Genomic DNA, 12,932 nt, shown 5'->3' with positions numbered 1-12,932 from the left:
AAGATACAAATTAGGTTCGAAAATTTCCCGAAATTTCTCGTCCTCACCCCATTTATCATTCGAGGAGGGCAAGATTAGACAAAAACTTTTGCCATTCCTATATTGTATAAATAAAAAATATGAATATTCTTTTTGATAAATAATTGTTCTTCTTAATGATTAGTATATTTACATTTTATCTCGCCATATGACGTATTAGGATATCTTTTATGTTAATATTACGACAAGGGTATAAAATTAATAGGTGTCCTAAACTCTAATACAAGTTCAAGAATAAATGAAATTAAAGGAAAGAAATGAAAGATTGCACCGTTGATCCGCAACTTTTTTCGTAAATAGCAAATTGGTGTCCGACGTTTGAAAAGAAGCAAATTGTTTATCAACTTCTGTTATGCAATCAATCTCAAGTAATTATTCAAATTTTTATTAGATCATCATGTGACCTTCATAGTAATATCTTTTGCTTCTAATTTTTCAACGCTAATTGGATTTGAAAAATAAAGTCTAATCTCAATTTTGCACTTTTCATGCATTAACTTTGGGTCTGTTTGGTGTTGGTTATGAAAATTAATTTTTTGACCGTTAGTTTGAAAAGTGGATTCCACTTGTGAGTGAAGAATCTGAAGATGTCAAAAATAATGACTGACTATGTTAAGTAACGGTCAAAAAATTATTTTTTTTGCTTGAAAAATCAGAATCAAATGGATGCTTTATAAGGTTAGTCTCTACTGTTCAACTTAAAGCAAGAGATGGAATCACTAGAACTATATGATTATTTAGTAAAAATCTCGTGAACTGGAGACTACTTTAACTATTATAAGAGACAAATAGCGATCAACTTGCATTTTTCCAAAATTTAGAGACTAACTTTACAACTAGAATAAGAGGTTGGGGACCAAAGATAAAAATTCCTGATATGATTAAAATTTCTATTCATTACGCTATATTACAACTAGAGTTATAAATGGATTGGATGTGGAGCGAATCTATCCAAATCCGATCAGATCCGTTAAAAAAAATATCATCTCCAATTCGATCCGATAATCCAATAAATATTTGATTGTTAAATCCATATTCAATTAGCTATATTATCGGATATCCGATTCGATAATTCGATTCGAATTTGAAAAAAAAAAAAATCCACCATTTTTTTTGGGTAATATGATTTTTTTCCCAAAAATTATTTTAACTATCTTGATGGGTTCACATATTATACTAGAAAGTCCAAATCAATTTTTTTTTATCTAAATGATGCTCTTTTAGTCCCTTTTTAAAGGAGACTTCTCTTGAAATGTTTTAGTACTCTTGTAACGTGGGATACTAATTTTTTAAGGGATACTCCTCTTCCACTATTTTAGTGATCTTTCAATATGAGATATTAGTCAATTGTCAATTCTAAGTGTTACTAGTTTATTTTATTAGTTTCATTAAAAATCATAGCTTCAACAAGATTATAATCACAAATAATATCAATTTAAACAATATAAATTATTTTTGGACATATTAATTATTAGTTTTTGATGTTATAAAATAAATTACTATAGTTATTTCTATCTTATTTTAATTAATAAAAAATTAAATCTCTTTTAATATTTCAATTAACAATATTATATTATTATCTAATATTATTTATTATTTGAAAATAATGTGTAAAGCATAATATAAATTTAAAAATGGAAAAAATTATGTTACTAGATTATGATATAATATATAAAATATATTATATTCACTATTAAAAATAGTTTTCACCTACGGAAAATTACCAACGGATGCAATCCGTTGCTAATTAGAAATAGATTATTCGTTTGTAAAAGTTATTCACTTTCAACAACGATAATCAGTAACGGATTTTTCGTTGGTAACGATGATATCTCTTTACCAATAAATATTCCGTGTCTCATATAACTTTTAATATTTGGATCCTTCACCTACGAAATATCCGTAGGTGACGTACCGAATATTACTAATGGATGCAATCTGTTAGTAATTTGAAACGGGTTATCCATTGGTAAAAATAATTCACTTTCAACTACGATAATCAGTAACGGATTTTTTATTGGTAACGATGATATCTCTTTACCAATGGATATTCCGTGCCTCATGTAATCGTTTAACATTTAGATCTTTCGCTACGGATATTCCGTTGGTAATTAGAAACAGATTATCCATTGGTAAAAGTAATTCATTTATTCAACATCGAAAGTTCACAACAAAGTTTTCGGAGTTGCCCTCTATATATTAATTTGTGGTCCAATACGTGGCTAAACAATATTTTGGCATTTCAATTCGGTTGGCTAAAAGTTAAAACAATTAGAATTATAAAATAAATAATAATAACAATAATAAATAAATAAATAATTTTTTTTTTCATGCCTCACACCTATGCGGCTATTTACAATATTGATTTTTACCAATTGTAATAATAGACATTTACCAACGAAAAGTCAGTTAGTATTGGTCAAGATTTTTACCAATGAAAATTTTGTTGGTAAAAGATTCACACTTAACAACAAAAAATTCGTTGGTAAAATGTTTATTTTTTACCTACAGTAAGATTTGTTGGTAACTATTAGCGACTCTCAAATTAACAATGGATTTGTGGTTGCAAATATTACATTGGTAAAGAGTAATAGCAACGGCTATCAAGGTTTCAGGAATGAAAAATTCGTACTTAAAGGCATGTTTTTTAATAGTGATTATTATAATATATCGGATTGGATCGATCTATATCCATATTTACTCATTTAGTTAACAGATTATCGAATTCAAATCATAATCGAATTATCGGACTGTGACCCTAAATCCATCTCCCATTAATTTCATCGAATTCGAATCAAATTTGAATTAAAATCCAATCAATTGACAGCCCTAAGTACAATGTAAGTCTATAAATGAGATTGATTTAACCCCACTTATCTTTATATTTGTGGGGCCGAAGTTCTCTTATTAGGTTTTTTGGTTAGACATTAATTATATTTTGATGTGATTATACATTTGTTCGATGAACGGTGGAGAATGAAGGAGACCCAAGGATTGGAAAACCCGAACGAAAATGAGATCTAAATATAAGCATTCGTACATCTAAATAGATAATAATTGGAACGACAACAAAAAGAACGGACGAAAATGAGATCTAAAAGGTTCCAATTTTTGTGAAAAACCGAAGCCGTCCAAAAATGAATTGGATTTGTTAATTATTCTATGGTTGTTTACATTATTGATGTTGCGGTGGGGTTTCTGGCTTTTTACCATTGTATTGTATGTGTTTATTCTATGCATTCATGCATGCTTTAATAATAGTTTAAATTCGGTTCGGTATTAAAATAGAACAAGTAAAAGAGATCTCAAAAGGTGAGAATGAAATGTTACCAAGGAATAACCTCAGTTCGAGTTTAATTGAAACGACGGGTGATATTAAACAAATAAAAATCAGTGATCTAAAAAGCTCGTCAAGTAGCTCCTAGGCTTGAAACTCAAGGAAAATGCCTCATATCATGTTTAGACCTTTTTTTTTTTTTTTTTTCTTTTTCCCTAATGGTTGATTTTTTTCCTTCCTATCTTTGGTCTTCCCTAGGCACACTTTATTAGTTTTAAAAAGTCTTTTATTCAACTTTAGCTTATTCATTTTTTTTTTTAATTTTTAAAAAACTTTTCATTTGACTTTAATTTCAAATTTTTAAAAGATTTCATCTATATAAAAGTTAAAAATGACTTTATTTGATTTAAGCTATGATGCTATCTACGTTATGTAATTATGATCTTGAGACTCGTTATTTGGTTGCAAACTGAAAAAGCATGTATGAAGGTCATATAAATCTAAAAAGTATAACTTGTCTAGTTGAAAATTGAAACTATAAAAATTATTTTAATTTTTGTATTTTGAAAATTCGAAAATTGTATAATTGACTAATGGTAAAAATTATTAAGTAAATATAGTATTTTATTATTCTAGATGTTTGATATGTATTATTTTAATTATTAGATAATTTTTAAAATGTTTAAAAAATTAAAATAATATTAAACATAAGGAAATACTTTTTTATGCCTAAGTTTCGTCTAGGCTTGCTTAAGCTAGAAGCTTCACTCCCACGTCTAGTCACATTTTACGCCTTCTAGAATACCGATATAAACTAAAACAAGTAAAACATTGAGAGTTGTTCTTTTACATGTTCTTCCAGTTAAGAAAATGTCTGTGATGTTTGTGATATTTATTAAGGTTAAATGTTATATAAAAAATGTAACATCAGTTGTACCTTTAAATTTTTTCGGAAACATATTTAGGACTTGTTTGGTAGTGATTTTGAGAATTGATTTTTTGACCGTAGAAAAGAAAAGTGGATCCTACCTGGAAGAGAAATGGTAAAAAATGACGACTTGAATAATGAAATAATAACAAAAAAATTGATTTTTTTGGGTGAAAAATCAATACCAAACACCCCCTTATTGAGAAAATTGATTGATCAATCGGTCGGTTAATTAGATTTTGAACCCATTTTTACATCGGATAATGTTATCTTACACTGGTGATCTTAAGCACTAGTTTGGTGTCAACATATTATGGATTCCATTAATTAGGTCATAAATTATTGTATTTAATTGAACTTATAATTTAATATCACAAGTATTGTAACCTATACTGATGTTAAACATCAATGGATCAAAAGGTGCACGCATAATATTTGCATATAAAGTGCCTAATTTAGGTACAATGATCACAATGTTGAGCAATGCTAAGCATTTGTTTGGCAAAATTCATTTGAAAATTATTTTTCTTAATTCATTTTCACTCATACATTCTTTTAATAAAATAATTTTTTACTTAAATTCATAACTTTTATCTATTTTTTAACTACAATTCTACAAAAATAAATAAATTATTTTACACTTCAAATTAATCTCTCGCAAACAAACACACATTGGTACTGGGTACAAATTGTGGCTATTTGGCATTTGTTTAACTTGTTCGTACGATTTTCAAGAATTCCTTCCACTCAAATATTCGATTATATTAACCAAATGATAAAATTTAGCACCTCAGCCTATCGTTTTAGTAGTACATTGATCCTTTATAATTAAGAAATAGCAATTTAGTCATTGGTGTTTCATTCTAATTGGACAATCGGACACAAATAGTTTATGGAAACCATCCAAATATTTATTTAATGATGAGATGTCAAAATATAAGTGGAGAAGTTATTTAATTGAAGAGATTTTGATCCAATTAAATCTCTTCACATAATCTACTGGTAAACCATTATATAAGTTCTTATGTACGTGTAGTATAACCGTTCTTAAGCCTTTGATTTAGGGGACATACATATGGAAAATGCTTGTTCTACATATCTGTTTACATAAACTTTTATAGATTAATGATGTGTTAAAAAGATAGTGGGAAAGTTTTTTTTTTTTTAATTAATAAACAAATATGTAAGTTGTGATGTACATGTAGCACAATCAGATACATGTATTATTGAAGGTGTGAGTGGTGTCTTTTGCTTTTTACCATTACATGTGTAACAATCCAGCCTTTATATCCAAACCTCTAGTATACGTACTATCTACTATAGAATAGTTTGAGCATATCTTACTCCGCGTGAATTTCTATTACATCTCTAGGATTCAAACAAATGATATTTTTCTTAAGTAAGATTTAAGTAGAATCCTAGTTCCAATTGGGAAGGACGCAATAGAAATTTGTGAGGGTAAGATAGACTTAGACTCTTCCATAGCAAACATCTCTTAGGGGGGTCAAGGTTCGAATCTTGGGGATGCGATAAAAATTTTTGCAGGATAAAATGGGTTTAGACTTTCCCAAAGTGGATAATACATAAGTTAATGCTTTGGGCATAGAGAAACGAAAGCTATGTCATTAAAAATATGTATTTTTTATAATGGCTCAACCTCTATGCACAAGCTGTTAACATAATAACGTTCGTTATGGAAGAGTTTGAACCCATTTTATCCCTTACGAATTTTTATCGCATCACCAGGATTCGAACCCATGACATTTTCCTTAAATAAGACTTAAGTTGAATCTTGAAGGGTAAAATAGACTCATGCTCTCTCATAACAGACAGTACTTATACTAACGATTTGGACACAAAGGTTAGGTCGTTACAATATGCCTACTATATGCATATCTATTAGACGACTAAACCATGTTTTACATTCATTTTTTGAAAATTCTTTTTTCTATATGCTCATTTTCAATCATACATTCATACAATAAAATATTTTGCATGTAAACGAAATTTTTTCCCTATTTATTAACAATTAAGCTGTGGGTACAGATACCCTTTGATAGAAAAGTCACAGGAATCCAAAAATGTCTGATGTGGCAACCATTTTATGTAAAAAAAAAAAAAAAAAAAAAAAAAAAAATAAAGAGTCACGTGTGGCAAAAAATTCATTTGGCTCTTGTAAAAAATCGGGAAGACACACTTATTTCCCTCCCAAAATAGAAACCAACTGCCCCAATTGCCTTCGAAGCAGAACCCAACCGTTCGCCAATACCCATCTCGATTGACCGGCGCATTGCACCATCTCCAACGAAGAAGCCACCTTACAAGAGGTTGTTTGGAGCGATACCCATTTCGATTTTCCCGATGGTTTGAAGAAATGGACTCAACTTGGCTATGGAAATGAAGATTTTACCTTAACTGTAACTCTCTGCTCGTCATTTCAATTCTCTGTTCGTCATTACTGTAACTGTAACTCTTTGCTCGTCATTACTGTAACTGTAACTCTTTGCTCGTCATTCACTTGCAACTCTCTGCTCATCATTTCAAGTCGGCACCGGGTAAAATCTCTGTCGTAACTCTATGGAAACAGGTAACAGACAAGTATACTAATGGGTTAAATGAATATCTAATGGGTTGGGAAATGTATGATGTATCTTGATGAAGAAGGCTATTGGTGCGAATATGATACATTTGTTCTGATTACTTATTGGAAATTCCTATCTATTGTCTAAACCTTTCCCTCTCTGATTTTCTGCTAAAATGGCTTTATTTAGCTTATATCATGCTTCTTTAGTCTTCAGAAAAATTGAAAAAGTACAGATTCATATGTATTTAAGGGAAATAAATTGAGCTCTTTATGTGTATATGCGTAGGCACTGCATTTTTCTCTATATTTCATTCTCTACAACAACGTGATTGTGTGATATCATTACATAGAGGTTCAGTTAATCATTTGGGCTAAAAATGCAAGTTATTTAACGAAGCAGAAATGTTGTTATACCAATTTATTTGTGGTAGCCATGTTAAACGAAAATGTTGTAATTGGACGATACCTTACTTCTCATTCATGCAAAGAAAACTTCATCCTAAATATGTTCTGATTTCTGTGGCAGGAAAGGAAATTATAGAAGATGAGAATCCTAATGTGTTGCTACAATGTGATGACGAGAATGTTGTGGAGAATTTGAATATGTTGGACAATGAAAATGTGGAGTCAGTGCCTAAGGTGGGTATGACGTTTAGTGATGAGAAGGAAATGTTTGACTTCTACAAAAGATATGCTTACGACATAGGGTTTTCAGTGCGAAAAAGGAATTCAAAAAAGGGGAAGATGGAGTTATGAGATACGTTACATTCACATGTAGTCGTGAAGGTTGACGAACTTATGCTACAGATGGTTCCTTGAAACCGCAGCCAACAAGTTAAACTATTGTAAAGCAAGAATATTTGCATCTTTTGATAGTCTAGGAATATGGAGGATTAATAAAGTGTACCTTGATCACAACCACAAAACAAGTCCATCCAAGTCTAGGTTGTACCGATGCAACCGAAAATTGAGTGCAAGTGTGAAACGAAAGCTCGAAGTAAATGATATGGCAGGAATTCCGTTGCATAAGAGTTATAAATCAGCAGTTATCAAAGCTGGTGGATATGAAAATACGACTTTTATGGATAAAGATTGTCGGAACTACGTTGAACAGGTGAGACGTTTACGCCTTGGGGAAGGAGATGCATTCACAATATAGGCGTACTTTTCAAAAATACAAGCACAGTGCTTTGGTTTTTACTTTAGTATGGACTTGGACGATGAAGGTAGACTCAAGAATGTTTTTTGGGTAGACAACAGATGTAGGCAATCTTACAAGGAGTTCGGTGATGTTGTCACCTTTGATATTACCTATCTCACTAATAAGTATGACATGCCACTCGCCCCTTTTATCGACGTGAATCACCATGGACAATCCACATTGCTCGGCTGTGGATTGTTATCGAATGAGGACATAGGGACTTTCGTGTGGTTGTTCAGAACATGGCTTGAGTGTATGCACGGTCAAGCTCCTACTAGAATCATTACTGATCAAGACGGGGCGATGCAAAATACCATTGAGATTGTTTTTTCGAACATAAGACATAGGTGGTGCTTATGGCACATTATGAAAAGATTGCCTGAAAAATTCGGATACCATGTTCAGAAGAGCTCGATATTTTTTGCTATACATGGACTGGTATATGACTCCGAGGATGTGCAACAATTTGAAGAAGGTTGGAGGTCGATGCTCGATATGTATAAGTTGCATGACAGTGATTGGCTATTAGGATTATACGAGAACAGAAGTCGTTGGGTGCCTTTTTTTTTTTGAAAACCATGTTTTGGGCAGGCATGTTGACAATACAGTGTAGCGAGAAGGCATGTCGACAATATAGTGTAGCGAGAGTATGAAACAACAGCAAACCAACTATTCGGTTGTATTATTTGTTTTCTCACTGTGGGAGTTATGTCATTGTTAATTTAGATGATAACTTGTGTGTCAACTTAGATGATAAAACGCAGCAGATGTTGAAACAACTTATTGAACCTGTGCAACCCATATTATTGAAGCAGCAAATCCAAGGTACAAAGATGCTGGCACCATAATATACCTAAAATATAAATCAAGAAATACTCCAGTGAGAAAATAGATTCATCGGACAATAATGTGAGCATAAAATAAGATTATTCCATTTATTCTTAGAAGCTAGATTTAGATTCATACGTATTGGCATTAGCAAACCAAAAAACCAATACGGAAAGTAGTTGCCTTGTAAGAATTTAAAAAATTCAACATAAATATGAAAAGTTGAACAGCCTGAATATTAATTAATAACAATGTCTGGAATATGGACGTTTGAACTCATTAAACAATCAGTATTACAATTTCAAAGTAATGTAAAACCAAACCAGAAGAAAAGAAAATTTGATGGTAGAATGACATATAATATCTTGAACACTAAAATTTATGGACGAGAACAATTTATACACGCCCACTGAGTCGGTCAATTATTCAAGGTAAACTTATTTTCAATGACATCTTTTGAAAGATCATCCATATTAACTGCAAAAACATGCTGGGATCCCAAAGTCAACCGTGGTGCAATTTTCTAAAATCAATCCAAGTAAAGCTTAATTGTAGTGATCATACTAAACGAAATTCAATCCATGTATACTAACTATGATCCTAACTCATCCATTTTTATCTTACAAACCACATTTAAATGCAGATTAGACATGCATAAAACTAAGAGATCATACTACTACTTCAATCGAAGACATGACTAAAATCACCCCTTCAAACCGAGCTCTTTCCTTTCCCATCACATTTCTCAATTCATTTTCCCTTGCTAAATGTCAAGTGCAACGAAATGTCGACGCCGCGTTTCTCGCTAATTTTGGCTAGCCCATCAAATAATCTTGGAAGCTCATCGTCTTCCTTGTCGGGCGCCTCATTGACCATATCGTTAATGGAACTTGAATCCCCGCCTAAAGCTGCATCTTTCATCCAATTGAAGTACCCACGGTCATTACTACAGTTAAAGAACAATCGGCATTTGTTACCTGTATCCCGTTCCACCTCAAAACATTTTCGATATCCATGGTCACAACTAGGGCACCAACATTTCAACTGGCATTGTTCTAAGTAGTGCGCATTGCTTTTGCAACTGTGACAGACCCCAAAATTCCTTCCTCTCATTATAGCCGATTACTGCAAATGAAACAAAAAAGATAGAAAACCTCATTGTAGTTACATGATTGATTATAAATACATAAGATTGAATATAGGATAAACACAAACTCATGGGTTCATTTACTATTAAAATATATCACCACAACTACATAACCCAGAAAAAATATGTGCAGGATTGGGAGAGCAAAGGATGGCCAGGATTATATTTCAACTGCAAGTCTTCCGATGGGGATTGGGGAGTTCTAGGGAATGGGTAGTGTCATCTTCAAATGTCCAGTTTATTGCAAATGTGTTTCAAATTTGTTATTACATTTTCAAAATCACCAATTCAAACACTTTAAGCTCGATATGTAAAACTCTTGACCAATCTACATAGTTTTCCTTCGTGGGTTCACTTTATGCTCAAGCATGGTATCTATTCTTAGATACACACAGAGAGAAAGAGAGAAAATCATTCTTGTCCAAAGGGCTCAAAAAAAATATAAACCTTCAACAGTGCACGAATTCGGAGACAACCTCATAATCCATGTTAAAAATCATTACCCAACCTACTAACCCATTTTACAATCTCAAAATCCATGGAAGACAACTATTTAACAAACACTTACATTAGCACCGACGAATCGTGGCTGCCAGGGTGTAAATGTGAAGGATGAGATGTTCCTTTGTCGGCGCCACTGGTGGTGATGGTAAGTACGACGGCCACCTTGGGTTTGGGAGGAGTCGTGTGTGTCGGTGTGATTTGGGGGAAATCGGGAAGAAGGTGTGCGTCAATTGAAATTCATTTGGGTTTAATGGGGAAGAAGTCGTATGTTTTGGGGAAGAAGTCGCGTGTTTTACAGCCACGTCTACCATTTTAAATTTCTGTAATTTTTTTGTCAAATGTTCCTATACCTATAGCGGGATTGATTTATTGATCACTCATTCTTCTAAAAATCACCATTCAAAACATTACTTCTACCAAATAATAGCCATCAAATAGGGGCTAAATTAATCAAATTTATTCTATTTTTGGTCTAATATAATATTTAATTTTAGGGTGATTATATTGTCACCATAATTTTTATTTAATACATCACATTTTAATTGCAGTTAAACTCTTTAATCATTACTCATTTTAATAATTATTTTCTTAACTTTTTTCCGTTGGATTCTTATCTTCAACATTTTATTAATTAGTACATCTCATCCTTAATGATGATTTATATCAAAATATTTTTTTTATGCTTTGAAATAAGGGAAAAATATTTTTTGTGCTTTTTATTTATTTTTTGAAAAAATGATGAAAAAAATAAGTTGTTTTACATCATTTTAACAAACTTTTGAATATAAATTTATTATCAAATATAAAATGTGTTAACTAATGATAGTTTAGGGGATAAGAATGACATGCAAAATTGTTAGGAAAATAAGTGATATAATGAACATATTAAGAATTTTAAGTGCTATTAAAATGTGAAAATAAAAATTGTGGTACAAATATAATTACCTCTATAATGAATTGACATTCATATTTATGTTTGTAAATCAACATAACTTATTGAACATTAATATTTTGACATACATTCAAATATTTCCATTAATGATATTCTCAACAATTTAAATTAATTTCGTTTCTCAATTATTTCAACTCTTATGTGAATATATTTTATTGGTCCCTGGCTTCACTTTGTGGAGCCAAAGATTATGAGAGACTTATTAGCGTACGTATATGAATTGCCCATTAAAGTGATAGTAGCTCAAAGAGTTCAAGAGAATCTTATCGCAAGGATGAACAAAAGATTGATATTTTGAGATTTGTTCTAATTGATAGAGAGAGAACGTATTTATTATGTTAATTATTTATCTTATTATTTTGCAATTATAAGTTTATCGACATTCAATATATTGCATAGTTTTCTATAGGAAATAAAATACACGCAATGTTATTCAATGATATGCATTGACAAATTTGATGATGTAATTCCAAAAGAGGAAATCTTGTGTTATTTGAAACGTAAGGCCTACCAAAAGAAATTACCAAAATGTCAATGATAAAGTTGAATCTTCTACACACAACTTAGGTAGACGAGATCACTGAACACGTGATATGAGATCAAATTCATTTGTTCCAATGGCGTATCAAATCTTGCATAAATTTTTCCAATTTCCTGCCTTATCTACAAAATACATAAATGTCTTTCCATTTCATGCCTTTGGATTCTCCAACGAAGGCCTTAATACTGGAATAGACTCGTTTGATCCTAACCTCGCTACTGCCATCACTTCCATTGCCTTGGCCTTTTACGATGTCTTTGCCCTCTTTGCAAGCCTCACCAATAAATAGTCTCTGAATGAGAGGATCGTGCAAACCACCATCTCAATATAGTCTTGTTCTACGATAACCTATACGAATGACGAGCAGTACATGGCCTCTCCTCTTGGGTAGCATCTGAAGACAAGAACGATGATTCTTTGATCTCAAGGTTAGTACGTACCTCATCAGATAGATTTGGAAAGTTAGAATTATCTAAAGTCATCTTAGCAAACAAGGGTGACATATGTTAAGTAAGGACATTGGTGAAATGAGTCAATCCTAGCCCATAAATCCCCAAAAGGCAATGGTGTGAAATTGAATGCAGGTCTTGGATTGACCTAGTGTGCTCCAGCTATTCATAGAATGATGTTTCCTCATGATTGTGCTGTTTTGTAATTTGAAACAATTGCCAACATAATTATCACTCTAATCAATACCAGCATTAGTACGTCTTCTCAGAGACTCACACATGTCCTCGAATATTTTCCCTTTGCCATAGGGAATTGCTACGTGGATAATTGATCATTTCACCTTACACAAGTCCTTGTCTCAAAGTTCTTCATCCAATATTAATAATTAAACTTCGACTTGGGGAGACTATTGTTATACTTGTTAAACATGCTTCGTACGCCATCTTTACAAAAATGGGACTTCAAAACACGAAGATAGCGG

The 12,932-nt window shown here is 31.8% G+C and overlaps 1 long non-coding RNA gene across 1 annotated transcript; it reads right to left on the bottom strand.

The window, feature by feature from the left end:
• Window positions 1-9,350: 9,350 nt before the first annotated feature.
• LOC111372281 lies at window positions 9,351-10,761 on the bottom strand. Its single transcript, XR_002698739.1, has 2 exons — window positions 10,573-10,761; window positions 9,351-9,982 (listed from the first exon to the last, which is right to left on the bottom strand). It is a non-coding gene; the product is annotated as an uncharacterized LOC111372281 (long non-coding RNA).
• Window positions 10,762-12,932: the final 2,171 nt, after the last annotated feature.

This window comes from Olea europaea, chromosome 23 (genome assembly GCF_002742605.1).
Source record: "Olea europaea var. sylvestris chromosome 23, O_europaea_v1, whole genome shotgun sequence".
In the NCBI taxonomy this organism is placed as follows: Eukaryota; Viridiplantae; Streptophyta; class Magnoliopsida; order Lamiales; family Oleaceae; genus Olea; species Olea europaea.
Note: the sequence above shows the minus strand (reverse complement) of the source record. Positions and strands in the feature narration are given on the sequence as shown.